This window comes from Leptonychotes weddellii, chromosome 1 (genome assembly GCF_054177405.1).
Source record: "Leptonychotes weddellii isolate Sample4059 chromosome 1, ASM5417740v2, whole genome shotgun sequence".
Classification (NCBI taxonomy): Eukaryota; Metazoa; Chordata; class Mammalia; order Carnivora; family Phocidae; genus Leptonychotes; species Leptonychotes weddellii.
This window is the reverse complement of record NC_138369.1, coordinates 162,748,473-162,771,883: the sequence shown is the minus strand read 5'-3', so window position 1 is coordinate 162,771,883 and position 23,411 is coordinate 162,748,473. Positions and strand designations below refer to the sequence as shown.

The following is a 23,411-nucleotide window of genomic DNA, read 5'->3' as shown; positions in this document are numbered from 1 at the left end:
CAGCAATCCAGGAGGAAGAAACAGCCTGAGTAAATTCTATCTGACCTCTAACCCAAGGTACTTTGGCCCTTGGCTGACATTTCTAACCATGTGAACACAGAGTATCTTAAGGAGAAAATGGAGCAGTGCATGGCAGCATGAAGCACAAAGGAAAACTCCCACTAGCAGTACATTAGAATCACCTGCCTTGAGGCCCATCTCAGACCAATTAAATCAGATCTTTGGTATGAGACCTGGCTTAGACTAACCTACAACCCAAGTGTCCATCAACAGATGAGTGCAGAAAGATGTGGTGTATAGATAGATACGCACAATGCAGTATTACTCAGCCATAAAAAGGAATGAGATCTTGCCATTTGCAACAACATGGATGGACCTAGAGGGTAATATGCTAAGTGAAATAAGTCAGACAGAGAATGACTACATGATTGTACTCATATGTGGAACCTAAAGAAGTGAAACAAACAAACAAAAAGCAGAAACACACCCATAAAAACAGAGAACAAATTGATGGTTGCCAGAGAGGAGGGAGATGGGGAGATGGGTAAAATGGTGAAGGATAGTAGGAGCTATAGGCTTCCAGTTATGGAATGAATAAGTCCTGGGATAAAAGGTCAGAGAATATAGTCAGTGGTATTGTAATATCATTGCATGGTGACAGATGGTAGCTACACTTGTGGTGAGCATAGCATAACATATAGACTTCTTGATCACTATGTTGTATACCTGAAACTAATGTAACATTGTGTGTCAACTATGCTTCAATAAAAAAAATTCAGTAAAGTAAAATAAAATAAAATAAAATAAGTAAAATAAAACACCCAGATGATCCAATATGCAATCAATACTGAGAAACACCAAGTATATCTATTGTAGCAGACAGGACCAACTGGTCATGAAATTAAGTAACCATAGGTCCAAACATACTTGGGACATTCCTCGCACTGAGTTTTGTTTGGGCTACAATAGCCATTTTTGTCACTGGAAATTTAGCTTAAGCTCTTAAGCCTAACTCTTCTTCTCTCCCTCATCTCCATTATACTGTTAAACCACATTTTCCTCTTATGTATCGAACACTGTATCACCAAGATAATAGCCTCCATCTCCATCCTTGATCCTGCCATGCTTCTAAAAAATACCAGGATATCCAGGCTTCTAAATTCAGTGCATTTTTCATTTTCAGTCACCTTTTCCTGCACTTGGTCTCATGGTTACCCCTTGAACTCTGCCATCATCACCTGCTCCACCTCTGGAGCTATTAATTCACTAATTCTAGTCTCTCGTGAAAACCATCTGGTCTTTCTGCTCACTTTCTCAAGTTTCACTGCAAAAATGTTTTAACTATAATCATATACTCCAATGAGCCTTCTGTTGCCACCTACCAGCATCTCATTTCTATCTTTACTTTTCTTCATGTCCAGCTATCATAGTAAATCACTACCTAACAAACATCCTTAGTTTCCCTACACCCACTTTCCTTCTTATTACAAAAAATTAACCTTCAGTTAACCCAAAAACTTGCCTTCATCATGATGGTACACCAAAAGGTAAACATCACTGGAGAAGAGTCATATAACCAATGGTATTGGTATCATAATTCATAATCCCTAACCTCATCTAGACTTTCCATATTGTCCAGTTGTGTTTTTGTTTTGTTTATAACATTTCCCTGATAATATTTTGTCCCAATTCTCTGTAACATATATTCCATGAGCTTATGTTTAAACTTTCCCACTTCCCCGTCCACCTCCACAGATAACCTTGCCTCATATTTTGTAAGTAATCTGTGCACTGGCCCCTATCCCCTCTCCTGGCATCTTCAATCATCACCCACTCTGTACTGGATATTTCATTATCATAAATAGGGTGACCCCAATTCCTCACCACTTCATCTTTCCTTTTAAAGTTAAATTCTTCAGACAATTTTCTTCAATTCCCTTCCCTCAATCCCATTCTTTCCTGAACCCAATTCATTCAGGTTTTTACCAATTACTTTCACTTTGTTAAATCCAAGGATCACTTCTCAGTTAGCATCTTACCTCACCTATCAGCAATGCTTAATATTGTCTGTCACTTCTTCGTTTGGTTTCAAGAGTACTACAGTGAGCTGGTTTCTTTCTTTTATTTAAAAAAAAAAATCACTGTTCTCAGTCTGCTTTGTTGGTTGGTGCTCATTTTCCTGACCTCAAAAACTTGAAGTGCCCTAATCTTTTTGTCTGCACTCACTTCCTCAGTGATCTCATCCAATCTTACAATTCTAAATGCCATTAATATGCTGCTTTATAAAATTTCTATTTTCAGCTGAGAAATTTCCTCTAAACTCCAGGCTAATATTTAAATATGGCCATTTTTTAAAGATTTATTTATTTATTCATTTTAGAGAGAGAGCGTGCTTGCACATGTGAGTGCGGGGAGGGGCAGAGAGAGAGGGAGGGACAGAAATCCTTAAGCAGACTCCCCGCTGAGTGCAGAGCCCAATGGGGGCTGGATCCCAGGACCCTGACCTGAGCTGAAATTAAGAGTTGGACAATCAATCAACTGAACCACTCAAGCATCCCATAGATATGGCCATTTAAATATAGCCACTCCATGTCTTCAACTGAATAACTAATAGATATTTCATACTTGAGAAGAGAATACACATAGTCCTTACATTCTTTATTGACCTGTACCCCCAAAACCTTCATCTCTGTAATGAAATCTCCATTCTTCAGATGTTCAATCTAAAAATTTCAGAGTCATCCTTGACTCCTCTTTTTTCTCACAATGTACATTCCATTAGTTGGTAAATCTCATAGGCTTTACTTTCAAAATATATCCAGAATCTCATTACACTCTCAAAATGTATTCTGAATCATATTTCTCATTAAATTCACTATTACCAACTTGGGTTAAACTTGGATTATTTTAATTATTTAGTTCGTTAGTACCTCTAATCCACAAACTCTGCTACTTTTCTTCTAAGTGGCCTACTGACTCCATTCTTCCCTACTTCGATCTGTTTTTAATATAGCGGCCAAAGAACTTCTGTTAAATATAATTGAAGTCATGTTGTCACTCTGCACAAACACTTCTAACGTCTTCCTGTGTCAGTTGGAGCAAAAGCTACTCCTTATGTGGGAAGCACAGAGTCATCTTATACACTCCAGGCACATTCTGACATAAGGCACTTTGTATTCTCCCTTCCCTCAGTCTAGAATGTCCATTCCCCAGATATCTGCATCATGCCTTACCTCCTTCATATCTCAGCTTTTCTGTGAGACCTTTTTACCTTTTTTTATTATACTATTCAAAGGTAAAACCACTCTAGAACTCTCTATCCCCATTCCCAGCTTTATTTTTTTTCCCATAGCCTTTATCACCTAAAATACTACATAATTACTTATTTATTTGGATTAATTTATGTCTCTCCAACCTCCTAATATAATATATATTCTATAATTGAAGAGAATTTTTTTCTAGTTCATTTTGTACATTCAAATATCCCAGTATTTAATATAGTACATGATACATGAGAGACATTCAATAAAAATTATTAAAAGACTATATGAATAGATGTCACCAAACAAACCAAAATTCATTTTATCGTCCTGTCCTCAAATCTGAAAATCTTATTTTCATCTGGCCCCATTCTCTTTTTCTTCCCTAACCTTACAATAAAGGAGCTATCTCATCTTTTACCAAAATACATCTCCATACACATTTTGGACCCCTTCCCTCTATCTTTCCAAGAACTTCACTGTTGTTATCCCCATTTTATATTTTCTGGAACATTCCTTTCAGGATTCTAATGTCCCCTACTTTAATCCATATTTCAATAACATTTTCTTTACCTCACATCTCCTTCCAGTTACTGTTTTAGTTCTCTACTTTCTTTTTATTATTATTATTATTTTTTAAAGATTTTATTTATTTATTTGAGAGAGAGAGTGAGAGAGAACATGAGAGGGGAGAGGGTCAGAGGGAGAAGCAGACTCCCCACTGAGCAGGGAGCCCGATGTGGGACTCGATCCTAGGATTCCAGGATCATGACCTGAGCTGAAGGCAGTTGCTTAACCAACTGAGCCACCCAGGCACCCAAGTTCTCTACTTTCCTTAACATAAAACTTTCTTGAAATAACTGATTATACATTCTATTTCATTTCTCATTCTCATTCATTTTTTAAGATCTCCATTCTTAATTCTGCCCCCAAAATTTTACTATATTCTTCCTAGCTGAAGTCACCAATGAACACCAGTGGACAATTTTCAGTAATAATGACAGTAACTTTAATATTTATTGAGGTCTTATTATATGCCCAGTTTATTCTATACATTAAGGTTACTGAAAATATAACAATGAACAAAATATATTTCTTTTAGTCCTGAAAATGACCTTGTGAGATGGGCACTAAAGTGTCACTGTTTACCAATGGGAACTAGAATAAAGAGGTTAAGTGACCAACTTTACATCAAACCTGGACCCCATTAATGTGAAACCCAGGGTTTGTACTCAAGTAGTTTAACCTCAGAGCACTAACAAAAACTATACTGCACAACTTTCCTCTAAGCTTATTGATAGATTTCATTTCCAGGAGCTTTTCAGTATACTTCACTGATTCTTTTAGGACTGTTTGACCTATAAATGTTGGAGTTCCTTGAAAATCAGTCCTGGACTGTCTTCTTTTCATCATCTCTGTACATCTTACTGGATGAGCTTATGTCTGATGACTTGTAATATTATCAGTCTGCCAACTTCTCAATGTAAATATTCTGCCCAGACCTCTCTTCTAAACTAACTTGACAGTTTCACCTCACTCTCTCATAGATTTTTAAATAAATTTTCAAAATTCAACTCATGATTCCTGCCCACTGTTCAAACCTATTTTACCTCCAATGTTCCCCATCTCATTTACCAGCATTTCCAACCACTCAAATTCTCCAGCCAGAAAACTGGTAGCCTTCTTTGACATTTCCTCCTCCCTTCATTTCCCTCATTCAATCTGTTAATAAAGGCTCTTGATTCTAATCCAAAAACTTTTTTGAGTCCTTTCATTCTCTCCATCTCCACTACCACAATTCTAGTCATTATCTCTTTCAAGTACAAATAAAATAGCTTCCTATCTATCATTCTTACTTCCACTATTACTTTTTGCCAAACCGTTTTCTGCATGAACACACTCCCTTGCTTAAAATTGTCCGATCGTTCTCCATTTTTCTTAGTATGATATTTTTTTTAAATGCCTATTAGGCTTAAAATTCTTTTACAACTGGTCTCTGCCTACCTCTCTAAATTCACCTAACCCCATTCTCTTCACTCACTATACTGAGTAGACGGACTTTATTGCAGTTCTACAAATATTTCATTAGCCTATACCTGAAGCTGTTACTGAAACTAAAACCTGAAACTGGAGCTGTTAGTCTTTGCTTATCTGAGTAACTGCCTTTGTGCACAGGAGGAGAGTCCCCAGGATTCTTCTCAGAGAGAAAGATTGGCCCTGAATCATGATGAGGAATAACTGGATAAGCAATTTCATGCAGACAGACAAGAATAAGCCTTAAAAGCTTGTTTTATCAAGAAATGAAACTACTTGCTATTAGCATGCAAATATATAATGAATGTAGAGTATCTATAGAGCACAGATATACTCAATTTTAATTAAAGATGAGTTGTGATTTGGAAACCTGTGACTAAAATAATACTAAATGATACTGTATACATTAAATTTCTTAAATAATATTTCCATCCTATTCTTATGATTACCAAACAATTTAATCACCCTATAAAAATAATAAGAAAAGGTATATACTCTATAGATAACCTCCTAATTTGATAAATACTCACTTAAAAGATGAGCATGTCAGGGAAATATGGATGGAAAATGCTGTAATTAAATCATTCCATTTTTTTTTGAGGGGGGGATGGGAAAAGGGAGACAGAGAGACAGAGAATCTCAAGCAGGCTGTATGCTCTCAGCATGTAACCTGACACAGGGCTCAATCTCACAACCCTGATATCATGACCCTGAGATCAAGACCTGAGCCAAAAACAGTAGTCAGATGCTTGACCAACTAAGCCACCCAGGTGCCCCTATCATCCAGTATTTTTTAAATTTAAGTACAACTACTGGTGATGTAATTGTATGTAGCCTATGTTCTCATTTTGAAAGGTTATGAAGATTTTAGTATTTAGGGAGAAGAGAGATGATATCTTATCTTTAATATAAAATATATAATTCATTAACAATAGTCATATCCTTAATAGATGAGGCATATCAGACACAGAAGAAAAGCACCAACACTAAAAATCATAAACCAATTTCACGAAAACAAGTGGTCAGTTTTCCAGAAATAGTTAGCAGACTTCTAGCATATAAATTCTTCTGGTGCACTATACTATAAGCTGTGGAGAATAACACATATGAAAAGACTATATAACTCACATCCTCATGATAATATAGGACTTAAATTAATGATTTTACCATAAAGGAGATTTTTTAAGCTGTTTTTATGAAAACAAACAAGATGTACTGGAAAAATGTTTAAATTCTAGGTTTTTATTAATAAAAATACATCCTAAATAATAGAACAGATGTTATAAAGAACATCCCCTGAGGCTCAAAATAGAAACATGTAGGTACACAAGATGATAAATACAAAGCTACCAAAGTGGTAATGTTTCCTTGCCCTCTCTTACCTCATTGGGCATCCAGGATGTAGAACTGAAAGATTAAAAAGTATAATTTTTAAAATGACAGGTTTATCAGACATCCAGTAGGATTACTAAATTTAAAATTTAAAGGCAAATCACACTTGAAAATAGGTTAAAGATAATCCAATAAGCTAAAATGATTTCTAACAATGAATTAATGTTGAACTGAGATCTCATCTATAAGATATGATAAAGACAATCTTGCTCAAAGTATGTTTTAAAAATAAAACTAGTGCAAAGAGGAAAAATCCTTAGATATTTTCTAATATAAGTTTAGAAAGGGCTTAGTAAAGAAATAAAAGAAAACAAGGAAATAAGAAAAAATAAAATAATAAAATAGAAGCGCCTATTGCTGCTAAAATAAAATAAAAAGCAACTCTCCTAAAAGTAAAAATCATTCATAATATTAATAAAAGATACAAGACGTTTATGCTTTACGGGACATATGTAAAGAAAATTTCATTAACATCAAAGAATGGAGTTATTTTCCATTTGTTTCTAACAGCAGGTCATATATTCATTAATTTGTTTTCTCATCCATTCAATACATATTTATCAAGCACTATATCTAGTGCCAGGTATAGATAGGTGATAAGGTCACAGAGATGATACTGAATGATGATGATATGATGATATGAAACAAAATTCATACTTTCAACAACTCATAGCCTAGAATGTAATAGAATATAAGATGGGGGAAAATAATTTTAAAATATTGCAATAGGTATTTCAAAAATCAGAACCACTCCAGTATCAGCAGAGAAAATAACTTTTGAAATTCAAAAGTTTGGTAACTGTTCTTAAACTGGCAACTGTCCTCACTCTTGGGTTCACCCTCTAGGGAATCCCATAGTCAGGAAAGATAGCACAAGTTTGCAAATGTATAGTTTTCTCAGCTATTTCCTGCCAACAGAAATTTGAGACTACCTCTGCCTCTTTTCATTTTGTAGTGAAATTCCACCCTTTCAATTCAAGCTGGCAGTATTTAATGTGATGAACTTTCTATGAATATATTAAGGTGAATATCATATCACCCCCATTAGGCAAAAGACACACCCACAAATCTCTTCCCTATAGGCATTTAGTTTCTTATAGGCTATACTGTTTGAGTAAGAAAATTGTGAGACAGACTCATCTTCATCTCTAGGCATTTTCGGGCAATGCCCTGTATTTGAAAACTGCTCAAAAGCCATTTCTTAACTATATTTGCCATCTAGAAACTGTGAGAATTTTCAAAATAATAAAGTCCTTTTATTTTGTTTTATTTCCAAAACCCTTCCCTCCTCAATTCATCTCTCTGTAAGAGAAATGGCCACACCTTCAACACTTTGCTCCTAAGTATCCTTAGCTGCATCAACAAATGCATTAGGCACACTTTCTACTTTCCATATTACTGTAGACAACAGTGGTGTGGAGCCTTCTGCACTACAAAACAAGGATCCTCCTTCCTGTGGTTTCTAATAAGATGTTATTCACTTCCTTTTGAGCCCTCCTCAGCAACATTCTCAAAGTCCATATTTCTTTTTCTTTTTTTTTTTTTAAAGATTTTATTTATTTATTTATTTGACAGAGAGAGACACAGCGAGAGAGGGAACACAAGCAGGGGGAGTGGGAGAGGGAGAAGCAGGCTTCCCGCAGAGCGGGGAGCCCGATACGGGGCTCGATCCCAGGACCCTGGGATCATGACCTGAGCCGAAGGCAGACGCTCAACGACTGAGCCACCCAGGCGCCCCTCAAAGTCCATATTTCTATGAATGATCTGTCCAGTGAAATTTCGGCTTTTTCTAAAACCCTCCTCAAATCCTTACAGCTTTTGCTTATTGCCTGAATCCAAAGTGTGTGTGTGTGTGTGTGTGTGTGTGTGTGTATGCCCATGCTGTATGTGTATATATATATGTATATATATAGTGTGTGTGTGTGTGTATATATATATATATATATATATGCGCCTATAGTATATAGTAAGACAGATGCCTATAGTATATATATAGTGTGTATATATATATGGTATTTGTTAAGTCAGCTTCCTACATTCAGATACAAAAATATGCATTATTTATCTATTGCTCTATAACAAGTATACCAAAACGTAATGGCTTAAATTGTTGTTGTTGTTGTTGTTGTCATCGTTTTAATCTCATGGTTTCCATGGGTGAGAAATCTAAGCATGGTCTAGTTGAGTGACTTTTTTATGAAATTAAAATAGTTTCTTCCAAAGCTACAATCAGGTATTAGACTGAGTGACAGTCTCAAGTCCCAACTGAAGATGGCTCCACTTCCAGACTTACTTATGTAGCCATTGGTAGACTTAGATATTTACAGTGTTTAGCCAGAAACTTGAGTTCCTTGCCACACAGTCTTCTCCAGAGGGCAGCTCACATGACAGCTAGCTGACCTCCAAGCAAGTGAGGAAGGAAGCAACAGATCAAGTCAGAGCAACCAGATAAAAGCCACAGTCTACCTAATGCAGTCTCAGAAGTGGCATCCCATCATATCTGCCATACTCACGGACATGAAAGGGGATCTGGAGTTGGTTTAACCCTATTTTCTAGAAAATCATAGAATCTGGACAAATAGCTAGCTAAAAGCCCAGTAGACTTGTGTAATAGGAATAATAATGATCTCTCAAGGATGTCCAATCCTAATCCATAGAACCCGAGGTTATATACACTGTATGGCAAAGGAGAATTAAGGTTTCAGATGAAATTGTTTGGCAATCAACTAACCTTAAAATAGAGTGATTATCCTGGTATATCTGGGCAGGCTCAATGTAATCACAAGAGCAGAATTCTAAAAATGAAAGACAGAGGTAAAAGAGGAGAGCCGGAGGAAGAGATAGGACAATGGAATCAGGGTCCAATAGATGCTATATTAAAGAGGGAGCAAAGGGACCACTAGACAAGGAAAAATTGTCTGTCTAGATTGGAGAAAGGTAAGGAAATGGATTCTCCCCTAGAGTCTCCCTCCAGAAAAGAATGCAGCCCTACCAGCACCCATATGTATAATATATATATATATACATATTATATAAACATATAAACTTATATTTACAAATGCACTCTATGTGGAAGAAAAAATTAAATTAAAAAGTCAATAAAGTTCAAATTGGCTTGTGTATTCAGAAGATAAGCATATATGAAATCATTAAGGTGTTTAACAATAAAACCTGAAAACATTAGGAAACTAGAAAATTACATTTTTTCCCATACTCCAGCAAATCATACTTCATCAAGACTGTATGATACATATGTACCCATAATATAGTGTGTATAGTATGTATACATATAAACACAGACACATTAACCTCATGTAGTTGGAAAACACAGGCTTATACTTGAGAGTGAAACTCCACATTTATCAAAGCAGAGATATATGTGTAGGCTGTGCCAACACCATTTAGCGTCAAAACTAGATAAAGGGCTTTTTCAGATCATTTTAAGTTCGGGGATTTTTTCTGAGTTTTGTTTTGTTGTTTTAGTATCTTCTGTAATTGAGAGATTTTACCCAATCTTTAAATGTTTGCTGAGTGGTTTCACAGACCCGCTGTAATCTTTCAAAACAATCATGACTTTCTCTCCTTTTCAAAATGTGTTTCCTATTGTTCTTCCTATTTTACATTACGGTGATTCTCTTCACTCATCCATGTAAGCTTGAGGATGGAGCCTTCTAACCTTTTCCTTTTTCCTATCATTCATGTCTAGTTTATCAGGAAACATTGCTTATTTTGCTAAAAACATCAACAGCAACCTCACCTTCAGTATGCATTTTCCTCTTCACTTTTATTCCCTTATAGTTTATATCTGTATTATCATTCTCCTAAACTATACTCATAATTTCCTATTTTATTTGCTGATACACAGGATTTTCCCCATCACCTCTTATGCGTTCTCTTATCCACTGTCCACATTGCAAAGTTCTTTCTGTGAAAGATTAATCTGATCAAACGTTGGTAATTTTTTTCAATTTTCACTGATTCTTTTAATCACTTGAAACAGTATTTGATCTCACAGACCAAATTATATTACTTTATATATAAACACACAAATTAACTGAGAAACAAACATAGCATTTTTAACATTATTTTGTCAGGTAAAAACTAAAAACTTTTATTCACTATTGACATAATTTTGTAAAAAAGAAAATAGGAAAGAAAAGAAAAAGAAGAAAAAAAGAAATTTCAAATTAAAATGTAAAAATAACAAGATCTCAGAATATAAAATACTCCCAAAAGAGAGAACACAATAAATGTTCATAGAAATGTATGAAGACAGACAGAAAATAGAAAAAAAAAAAAAGGAAGAAAGGCGGAAGGGAGGGAGGGAGAGAGGAAAAGGATAAATTTAAAACGTTTGCATACTGAAAAGGATAATCTGACACCAAAAGCACCAAAGAATTGTGTAGATCTCTACTGGAATTTCCTGTTGATGCAATATGTTTATCTGTATGGGAGATTGATGTGGAAATAGACTGTAGATAGCTTAAGAAAATTTCTCAAAACTCTTCAATCCTCAAGTTACAGATCTCACTCTTAGCAACTTGCATCTGTCTGGCTTCTCCTCCCCTCCCTCTTCCTCCTCCTCTACTCTAAATAAACCTGCTTTGTGGTCATCCAATCACTTCATTCTGTAGATAATTTAGATTTTTTATTTTCTCATTTTTACCTCTTCTCTGGTCAGAAAATGAAAAGAAAAATCCACACTTGAAGAAGTTTGGGTTAAGATAAGGGAGGGTGAGACCTAGACAATCCATATATGGATACTTTGCCTCATCACAGGTTGTTTTACTGGTAGACATAGGTTAGTTTGGGAAGTGATATTCAAAAGCTCCAACATGGCTTGTATGTTTAATTTGTCCTATTACTGTCACTGTAAAAAATCCTGGGCCAGCCATTATCTGGAGCTTCATCATTCTAGAGTCCAATTCAACAACACGGAGCTGCCACAAATTTACAGTAAAGATGGTCAAAACCAAACATTGTGATCATCAGCAGGTGTTTAGAAAGGAGGGTGAGAATGGAGCTCTTGTACCTCCTCTGAAGCTTCATTTGCATATCAAACACAGCTTTTATCACTTACGCTTCGTTGAGGATGCTTCCCTGAAGATGGCAATCCCTTAACACAGTTAACTAATTTCTGGAAGAATATCCAAAATCTTCAGCATTTACCACCTTTCCTTCTTCAAGGAAATTCACTCTAGTCAATCTAGTTCACACTATTCTCACCACCACTGAATGATGTGCTCTTTGTTGCTACTTGAGTTGTATTGTGTTTCCTTTGCTTAAAAAGTCCTTGATGCTCACCAACATCAGATAGTTATCTTAAATGTAGCACTAACCATATTGTAATTTCATTAGATTTAATTATTTTCAGTTTGTCTCCTCCCTGAGGTATGAGTTCCTTCCGCAGTGTGCTTCTCTAGGAAGTACTTCACCCTCACTTGTAACATAAAAGAATCCTTGTCATAGAAGAATATCTCAAAATGCCTTTTGCCTCCATCTTTATTTAAAGACTTTCTGGTACATTCAGCCTGGTGCCTCATGTTTATAATAATGGTGCTAAGCAGTGTGGGGCCTAAAGCTGTCTGCTATTCTGCAGTGCTAATGATTCCTGGCTAGCTGTTCCCCTAGGAAAATATATTAATTAATAATGGTGCCTGGAGAGCCTGATTCCCAATATACACATTGGCATACACATTTTCCATAATTATTTCTAATTACCCAATTAATTAAATAGCAAAGGCATAAACTTTTATTTCTGCAGAGTCCTGCAAAATAGTATATCTCAAGATTGATGCTGTTCTCTTCCTCATTACAAGCATTGCTTTGCTCCATTTCAGAATCAACCTAATCTGCTTGGGTTTAATCAATATGGTAGTCTAAAAAGTTGGTGCCCCCAAAAGATACTCACATCAAATACCTGGAATCTGTGAACATTACTTTATTTGGAAGAAGGGTCTTTGCAGATGTGGTTAAGCCAAGAATCTTGAGATGGGGTAATCCTTAATTATTCAAGAGTGTCCTAAGTCCAATGACAAGAGTACTTATAAGAGAAAGACAGAGGAAGATGTAAGACAGTTAGAAGAGGAGGGGATACAGAAGTAAGGCAATTTGAAACAGAGACAATATGAGAGTGATGTAGCCACTAGGAATGTCCACAGCCACCAGCAGCTGAAAGAGCTTCTGGAGGGAGAGTGGCTTCATTGACGTCTTGATGTGAGAGAATACATTTCTGTTGTTAATGATAATCTGTTGCAGTAGCCACAAGAAACTAATATCCTTTTGAAAGTTACAACCTTCAAGCCCCTACACACACACACACACACACACACACACACACACAGCCACTTTCCTGTATTGGGTTTCTTCATAGCATTAACCACATCCTAAAATACCATATATTTGACTCGTTTATCTTGTTCATCTTCTGTCTCTCCAGCTAAAAAGTAATGAAGTTAAAAGTAAGCATTTTCCTTAAGGAAATTCACATTATTATACTTCCCAAGTAATAAAAAGGTAATTATTACATTTGGTTTGTCCTGATGTGATGTGCCATAATTTCATTGTTAGCCTTTAATCCCACCAAGAGTCCATCTTTAAAATAATATAGTTAATATTAGTGAGAACAAATAAAACAAACTATAAGGAAGATTGTTCACTTGGTGAGGGAAATTAATGGTTATATGGGAAAGCAGGATCCAAAGGTAGTATTTAGAATCTTTAAGTTAGTCAACTTACCATTGTCAAATTTGATATTTCATGTAATGGAAAGAGACATAAGCTCTTGTGGCTTTCAACTGGGAATGATCTACCAAAAAATTCTCTAAATAAGGCAAGAAAACACAAAATACACCAGCAAGTATATCTTGCACTGATAAAGACACTACAGGCTTAAAGGAATTTTATTGATTGATAATTGAAATATATTCTATTTCTGTAAGCCATTCAATTAAACAATATGAAATATTACTGATATAAAATAAAAACAATTAGAAGAATGCTTGACATATTTAAGTTTTATGCACCTATATAAGAATCCTAGTGTAGTTTGTGAACATTCTCTCTGTTGATTACTACAAATATAATGTAAAATATATTTTTTAGATTTATTTACTTATTTATTTGAGAGAAAGAGGGAGTATGCCAGCAGGGATAGGGGCAGAGGGAGAAGGAGAGAATCTCAAGCAGACTGCCCCCTGAGCAGAGAGCCTGACTTGAGGCTTGATCTCATTACCCTGAAATCATGACCTGAGCTGAAATCACGAGTCAGATGCTTAATCGACTGAGCCACCCAGGTGCCCCAAAATATTTTTCTATTTAATCAGATAAATTCCATTTATTTGGCAGTGGAAATAAAAGAAGAACTTTTTTTTAGGTATGAAAATAAAAGAAGGATAACTGGATATAGCAGCAGTGGATATCTATTAGATGGCAATATCAACAGCTACAAATAACATTGTAATGTACATTTTATAATCTTACATTACTCATATAAGGGAGCCAATAAAAAGTAGGAAATATTACTCTATAATTTGTTACATTTGTCCAGAAGGAAGCACAATGTTTAAGATCATATTCAAAATGATTGATAAAATATGGATATTTAAAAAGATGTTTCTATCACTACACACAGACACACACACTAACATTCATCTAAAGTTAAATAATATTAAAAACACTAATTTATAAAGTGCCTCTGTAAGCAAAATAATTAAGTAGATATCAAGTATTACATTCAGGAAGTAGTATTATAATCAGTATGCAGCACAAATAAATTACATGATAAATAATTTGATACAATCCCCCCCCAAAAAAGGGCAAAATTAGCTATCTATCTAACCCATTATTAACTCTAGAAACTTCTGAAACTTTAGTAAGGTGGAAGTAAGTGTGAGGTGTATGTGACACATACACATACCCTTCCAATTGATATTAAAGTCACTTGAAAGATTTTTGTTATTTTTAATACATTTCTGGCTTTATAGTTTTAAATCCAGGACAGTTGAACAAGTAGTATAATATCCCCTACTACTTTTAAAGAATGATAAGTGCAAATGAATCCTTGGTAAACTCCACATTATCATGTTAAAATCCAACTTCATTTTTAACTTTTATTACAAAGGAAATGTAGATTTATATTCCAAGATTCACTAAAGCCATCAGCCTATTTTTAGACTTTCTAATCAAAACTAATACATTGATAAAACATGTCTCCTCACAAAGTAAGAGTTACTGCTGCAATTTCTATGATTCTAAATATTTGATTTCATGAATATGTATGACTCATCAAAACTTTAAAATGTACATTTCAAGGCATTTACCTGAAACTCTACAGGCACTGATAACAAAAGGGTATAGAATAATACTGATTTTAAAAAAAGACGTTTGAAACTATTATAACATGGTAACAATTCTGTGAATAAAACTATGTAGATCTTATGCATAACAAAATAATCCACTTATGTCAAAGTTTCATTCATATAGCAGACTTTGTTTAGCTGTAATAAACATGTAAATGTAATTTGTTCACTACTTTCTAATATCTAATCGTTAGCCATTGTTAAAGATCTAAAAAGGCTTGAGTGATGATTATATGACACAACCATCTTCAGCTGGGGCTTCTCTTCTAGCCTACAGATTCTGACATACCTACCATATACTTCAATTTAAACACTTACTGAATTTCAAAGTCAAGAGAAATGAACCCAACATGTTCCCTACAGCTCTAATCTCTTCTTCATCCATTATATTCATCAATATCTATGTATCACACGCTATTTGCTAGGCATTGTTCTAGATATTTGTGATACATCATGAACAAAACAGATGAAAATACCTGTCTTCAAAGAATTTACATTCTAGAGATCTAAATACTGTCCCAAACATCTGAATATCAACTGTGATCCTGCTATTCTCTCTCCCTAGCACCCAATCAATAACCAAGTTCTTTCTATGCTACTACTGAAAGAATGCTCTCAAATCCACCCAATATTCAGCATTTGACGTTACCCAAGTATAAGCTAGAATATTTTTTCTCCACAACTATTGCTATCTCTCTTAACTTTTCTTTCAGCTAGCTGTCTTCCTTCCTTTCACTCACTCTCCACATATCAAGAGATTTTTTTATAAAACTAAACATATTGCTCACCTGCATAAAAATTCTTCAATGTAATGAGAATTCCATTTCTGGCTGAGCAAGGAGAGAGTAGGTCTCTGTGCCTGTGAAAACAACCAAGGTAAAAAAACTGATGGATTAAAAATGTATACTTTAATATGGAATTTCAAAGAGTAGTAAGCGATGACCCTCTTGAAAAATTAATTCAGGAAAGAATGAGAAATTCCTCAAGGACCAAAGAGTGATAGTAACCTGCATTCCAAAGAAAAGCAGTTGATCTGGGCACCAATGTGGGCTAAGAGAAACCAGATGAATTTTATCAACACTATTGTCAGGTGAAATTGATTATAAAGTGGAAAAGCCCCAAATGCAATTATTAAATAATTATTAAAGTCATTGTTTCTTCCACTCTTCCATTTCCAGAAGTTTGCTGAGGAACTTGAGAAAGTCTGGAAAGCAGAGAAAATTCATACAACTTTATATATCTCGTGGTGTTTGGATCCAGGTTACTACTCACATGAAATATATTGGTAAATCAAAACCATCTAGAACTATGGTCCTCCTATACTGCCAGCTCAAATACTGAGAACATCAGAACAATCAGAACCACAGTGGTAGCAACACCAGAGACTGGGTACCGAGTATTGACAAATGAACTCAATCTAATTCAAGGTGTGGCCCAGACACAGCTGAAATCAATTCTTAGAAGAATCTGAAAAATCAGTCCCTTATCTTAATTGCTGCATAGCAGAAATGGCTTACACATTTAGGATTAAGGATGGTGGTAAAATCTTCTGCTTCAGGAATTACTAGTTTTTTAATGAAAATTTCCAGAATGCAATTTAAAAAAAAAATGAGGTATACAAAGAAGCAAGAAATTGTATTCACAATTTTAAAAAATTCTAATAAGATTTTATGAACCCTCTATTGGTCATAGCAAAGATTTTAATACAATTATTATACATATGTTTAAAAAAATACATGATATAGTGGGTTAAGAATTGGTAAAAAGAGAAATGGAACGTCCAAGGAAAATAAAAAATAAATTCTAGAACAAAATTCTGAAACATGAGATATGGTGAGTTGGCACTTCAGAAGGATCACTGAACATGCAGACAATGCTCAGAAAGAAACATAGTTTGAGATTGATTAGTGATCTAATTTTCAAGTTTAAGAAGAGGAAAAGATGAGCAAATTAAAATAAAAATACATAGGAATAAATAAAGTAATGGTAATAAAAGTAGACATCAATTAAATAACAGTCAAACAAGGAAGAAAGTTCAATTTTTAAAAGGACTAATGAAACTAATAAGCTCCTAGGGAGACTAGAAACTACCAATATCATGCGCACATTACTACAGACTTTATACACCATAAAAGGATAATGACAGAATATTATGAACAACTTGAGATCAATAGGTTTAATAACTTAAATAAGACAGACAAATTCTTATGAAAATAAAGCTCAAAAAAAAAAAACCCACAACTTGACTATCACACCAAAGGGCCCATAAGAGGAAAAATTAATCAGAAATGGTGACAGAGCTCTGGCTGCAGCCCTTTTCCTGAGCTAGGAGTACTCATGCACAATGGCCCGTGACACAGAGTAGGAGCCACCTAATCTCCTCAAGCAGACATTAATCTATGAAAAAAAATGGCTGTCTTTTGCTGCTATGTGATATAATCTGTGCAGAGCTCTTGTATCTCAGTGGACATCACAACGAAGAAACATTCAAACCACAGACATTGTGACAGATTTTTTTTTTGTAATTGCTGAAACTTTATTAAACAAAGTGTTCTCAAAAAAATCTGAAACAAAATCTTAATAATCCTTTGTTTAAGAAATCAAATATGTGATTTCCTTTCCCATGCTGCTATATGTATAGTATGATGTTTCCACCAGCACAAGAGGAATAACTAGGCTTTCTTATCAGTTCTCCCAGAGTGGGACAGAAGAAGGAGTGTGGGGCTTAAAAGCTGCCCACATCCAAACATCAACAATGGATTTAGATTTTTTTCTTATAGCCATTTACAAACACATCTTTTTTTTTAAGTTTTTATTTAAATCCCAGCTAGTTAACACATAATGAAATATTGCAAGAAAAATAACAAATATAAATATCAGAAAGGAAGCTTTCAGAAACTCTGAATATGTTTAATAACCTAATCTAGTTGGTTGGTATACACATATGTAAAAATCTTCAGGCTGTATATCTATGGTTTGAGTATTTTCTTACCTATAAGCTATTCCCCTCAAAAATAAAACTAAAACATAAAAAAGAAAGCAAAAAATAGAAATCACCATGAGATTAATTCTAAAAATTTTAGTATGTTTGAAACTCTTATAATCTAGCCCCTGGCCACTGACTAATGACTCAAATTCTCATTTTTTTTTCATTTATAGCGACTCATATTGTTATATATATAAAAAAATATTTTAAATTCCCACCATTATATTTTCTATCACATATAAATCATCATATATATCCTCTCTCCCTTTAAGCTTTCAAATACCCAGATCTTCACTTTAAACTCTATCTCCTCACCCTCCATCTAACTAATTTCTACATATTTTTAATACCTCAATGAACTGCCTATGACTTTATTTACATACAACTGAAGTGACTAAATGCAGATATAATTATGAAATATCACTCTTTCCTCTCCAGATCTTCACTTTAAACTCTATCTCCTCACCCTCCATCTAACTAATTTCTACATATTTTTAATACCTCAATGAACTGCCTATGACTTTATTTACATACAACTGAAGTGACTAAATGCAGATATAATTATGAAATATCACTCTTTCCTCTATTACCTATTATCTAAAGCATATTTTACAGACTTGGATGTTCATATAAACATAGAATAAACAATTATTTTTATTTTTTAAGTTATAATGATACAACCTGTAATAACCATAGAGAGGTATTATCTCCCTAGATTTGGGGTATCATTAAACCCAGGACACCCATGTATGGTTATATAGGTTGTACAATGCACAAATAAAAGTTCACAGTCTGCACAAACCTAAGTGGTATTTTTGAGTATACCATTAAATTGTCAAAACCAAAGAAGATAGGGGGGAAAAAATAAGCATTCTCTTGGTCCAATAAATAGCTAGCAAGTTTGCATAACACAAAATATAATCTAAATATTCCAAACAATAGAATTTTCTGTACTATACTCAGAAAAATAAACAAAAAACAAAAAATTCATATGATCAAATTATTGTTTTCCTTTAATTAAAGGTGAATTCTTTCTTTGTAAAAGGCCAGGTCTATGATTATATGACTTTTCTTCTTAAAGAGTGGCTTATATTATCTGATTTCTTAAAAGTACAGAAATAATAAATTTGGTGGTCCTAATCAAAATCTAAAATATGTGAAGGCAATAAGAGATCCAGAGTAATTTTTATAAGGGAAAGCATCAAAGAGCTAAAATGCAAACATTATGAAGGAAAAACTTTGGAGAACAACAATTTGTTATATGTCCTGGGACACTGCATCATACTTAATATATTATCCTTTCCTTCTGTATGGACTTCAAAAATTCACAAGTGGATTTATGAGATTGCAATCTTGTTAAAATCTGTGAAGGTTCTGAGTCCTAGGCCTATGTAAATGGTGGGAGGTAGGTGAGAAACAGAGTCTGTATATTTGGATATGTTGACATATGAAGAGCTGCCATTATTTGGTTGGTATGGGAGAATATATGTTTGGGATATTTGTCAGTGTCATTGTTCATTCATTTGATGTTACAGTGAGATGTTCTTCCTGTTCAATTTTTCCTTCAATGACAAAACTCTAGGAGAAAACACTGCCTACTTTCATACAAAGGTTCTCTGAATATACTTGAAAACTCTTAGGGATTCTATTACTTCTCTATTATCATTCACTTGGACGTGCTCCCACATGAAACAGGACTTATTGAATATATGGGGTATGAAAAGTTAAAAAGCATCCCCTGACATTTATTAGTTGCTTGGTATATCAGCTAGAACTTGGTGTTGGTATGAGTTGGCCTGGTACTCAAAACTAGGCATTAATAAAGATTAGAGCAGAAATAAATGATCTAGAAACTAAAAAAAAAAAAAAAAAAAAAAGCAAAAAAACCCCCCCAGTAGAACAGATTAATGAAACCAGGAGCTGGTTCTCTGAAAAAAATCATAAAATTGATAAACCTCTGGCCAGACTTATCAAGAAAAAAAGATAAAGGACTCAAATAAATAAGATCACAAATGAGAGAAGAAAATAACAACCAACACCACAGAAATACAAACAATTATAAGAATACTAAATACTATGAAAAAATATATGCCAACAATTTGGATAACCTAGAAGAAATGGACAAATTCCTAGAAACATGTAACCTACCAAAACTGAAACAGGAAGAAATAGAAAATTTAAACAGAACAATTACCAACAAAGAAATTGAATCAGTAAACAAAAAACTCCCAACAAACAAAAGTCCAGGGCCAGATGGCTTCCCAGCAGAATTCTACCAAACATTAAAGAAGAGTTAGGAGCGGGGGAGGAGCAAGACGGCGGAGGAGTAGGATACCTAAATTTCGTCTGGTCCCAGGAATTCAGCTAGATAGGGATCAAATCATTCTGAACATCCATGAACTCAACAGGAGATTGAAGAAAAGAATAGCAGCAACTCTCTGAACAGAAAAACGACCACTTTCTGGAAGGTAGGAGGTGCGGAGAAGTGAATCTGAGGTGATATTTGGGAAGCTAGATGGCGGGTGAGGGGGCCTCCGTCAGCCGCTACCAGCAAATGATAGAGCAGCGGAGCACAAAATCAGAACTTTTAGAAGTCTGCTCCGCTGAGGGACGTTGCTCCAATGGCTAAGCGGGCGGTGGAACCCTCGCTGGGACAGTGTGGTCTCAGGACCCTCAGAGTCACAGAAAGACTGGGGGTGCCTGAGTGTGGCAGAGTTCCCAGGTATCGGAGCGGGGAAGCCGGCTGCAGAGACGGAGCCAAGGAGTGGGCTCTCAGCTCAGGGTTGCCATAAACTGTGATCCACAGCACAGTCGGGCCACTGCTCTTCCAGTAGGGACCCAACAAGCGGCAGATCCGGGGAGACTGCCCTTCCTCCCCTGGTAGGAGCGGTGTGGGAGCGCACCACAGGGATCTACTGGGTTTGCAGACTCCACACAGGGTCGTGTGCCAGAGATAGAAATGCTCGGTCACAGGCTGAGTGAGCATGGAGTGCGGCTGGGGACCGGGGAGATGGGAGTGACTGACTGCTTTTCTCTGTGGGCACACTGAGGAGCAGGGCCCTGAGTTCTAGGCTCCTCTGGGGCAGAGATGGGGAGGCCTCCATTTTCACTTTTGTCCTCCAGAGCTGTATGGAAAGCTTGCAGGGAACAAAAGCTCCTGAGAGCAAACCTGAGCAGATTACTTAGCCCGGTTCCCGGCAAGGGTGGGGCAATTCTACCTCCGGCAAAGACATTTGGGAACCACGGCAACAGGCCCCTCCCCCAGAAGATCAGTGAGAACAGCCAGCCAAGACCAAGTTTACCGATCAATGAGAATGGCAGAACTCCAGCTCTAGGGGAATACAGCACATAGAATTCATGGCTTTTTTCCCGTGATTCTTTGGTCTTTCAAAGTTATTTTTTTTTTAACTTTCTTTTTTTTTTTTTTTTTGAACTTTTCTTTTTCCCTTTTTCAACCAACATCATTCCCTTTAAAGGTATTTTTTATTTTTCATTGTAGAGTCATATTCTATCCCTTCATAGTAGTTAACCTTATTTTGGCATATATATATATATATATATATATATATATATAAGTTGTTCTCTCTTTAAAATTTTGGGATACAGTTTCTTCTAACAGACCAAAATATACCCTAAATCTCTAGTGTATGGCTTTGTTCTGCCTGATCACATTCTCTCCTTTTTTTTTTACTCCTCTTTTTTTTTTCAACCAGTTTCTTATCAATTCCTTTTATAAAATCTTCTTTAATTTTCATCTTCACAGTAATATTCCATCCCTTCATTGTATTTATCCTTATTTTTGTACATATATAAGTTGTTGTTTCTTTAAAATTTTGGGAGGCAGTTTCTTCTAACAGACCAAAATATGCCCAAAATCTAGCGTGTGGCACTGATCTATGCACCAGCCTGATCATATTTGATCATATTCTGGTTTTTTTGTTCCTTTGTTTGTTTTTGTCTTTTTCTTTTTCTTTTTTTTCTCTTTTTTCTTTCTTTCCCTTTCTTTTCCCCTGGTTTTAGGTCTCTTCTGATTTGTTTAGTGTATATTATTCTGGGGTCATGGTTACCCTGTTAGCACTTTGTTCTCTCATTCATCTATTCTCCTCTGGACAAAATGACAAGACAGAAAAAATCACCTCAAAAAAAAGAACAAGAGGCAGTACTGACTACCAGGGACCTAATCAACACGGACATTAGTAAGATGTCGGAACTAGGGTTCAGAATGACGATTTTAAAGATACTATCTGGGCTTGAAGAAAGCATAGAAGATATTAGAGAAACCCTTTCTGGAGAAAAAAAAGAACTAAAATCTAACCAAGTCGAAATCAAAAGGGCTATTAATGAGGTGCAATCAAAAATGGAGGCTCTAACTGCTAGGATAAATGAGGCAGAAGAGAAAATTAGTGATATAGAAGACCAAATGATGGAAAATAAAGAAGCTGAGAAAAAGAGATAAACAACTACTGGATCACGAGGGCAGAATTCGAGAGATAAGCGATACCATAAGACGAAACAATATTAGAGTAATTGGGATCCCAGAAGAAGAAGAGAGAGAGAGGGGCAGAAGGTATATTGGAGCAAATTATAGCAGAGAACTTCCCTAATTTGGGGAAGGAAACAGGCCTCAAAATCCAGGAGGCACAGAGAACCCCCCTCAAAATCAATAAAAATAGGGCAACACCCCAACATCTAATAATAAAATTTACGAGTCTCAGAGACAAAGAGAAAATCTTGAAAGCAGCTTGGGACAAGAGGTCTGTAACCTACAGTGGTAGAAACATTAGATTGGCAACAGACCTATCCAAAGAGACCTGGCAGGCCAGAAAGGACTAGCATGATATATACAGAGCACTAAATGAGAAAATTATGCAGCCAATAATACTATATCCAGCTAGGCTGTCATTGAAAATAGAAGGAGAGATAAAAAGTTTCCAGGACAAACAAAAACTAAAGGAATTTGCAAACACCAAACCAGCCCTTGTATTTCTTCAATACAAGAAATATTGAAAGGGATCCTCTAAGCAAAGGAGAGCCTAAAAGTAACATAGACCAGAAAGGAACACAGACAATATACAGTAACAGTCACCTTATTGGCAATACAATGGCACTAAATTCGTATCTTTCAGTAGTTACCCTAAATGTAAATGGGCTAAATGCCCCAATGAAAAGATACAGGCTAACAGATTGGATTAAAAAGCAAGACCCATCGATATGCTGTCTGCAAGAGACTCATTTTAGATCCAAAGACATCCCCAGACTAAAAGTGAGGGTGTGGAAAACCATTTACCATGCTAATGGACACCAAAAGAAAGCTGGGGTGGCAATCCCTATATCAGACAAATTAGATTTTAAACCAAAGACTGTAATAAGAGATGAGGA

At 35.4% G+C, this 23,411-nt stretch overlaps 1 long non-coding RNA gene across 5 annotated transcripts in view; it reads right to left on the bottom strand.

Moving 5' to 3' along the window:
- The window catches only part of LOC145716202 (uncharacterized), a 559,773-nt gene that overhangs the window by 300,383 nt on the left and 235,979 nt on the right, over positions 1–23,411 (bottom strand). For 4 of the 5 annotated variants that reach the window (XR_014138714.1, XR_014138718.1, XR_014138715.1 and 1 more), the window contains exon 6: positions 15,835–15,905. The exons of the other annotated variant lie outside the window; for it this stretch is intronic. This is a non-coding gene — a long non-coding RNA (uncharacterized LOC145716202). The remainder of the gene's footprint in view (positions 1–15,834; positions 15,906–23,411) is intronic. 5 annotated transcript variants of the gene reach the window in all.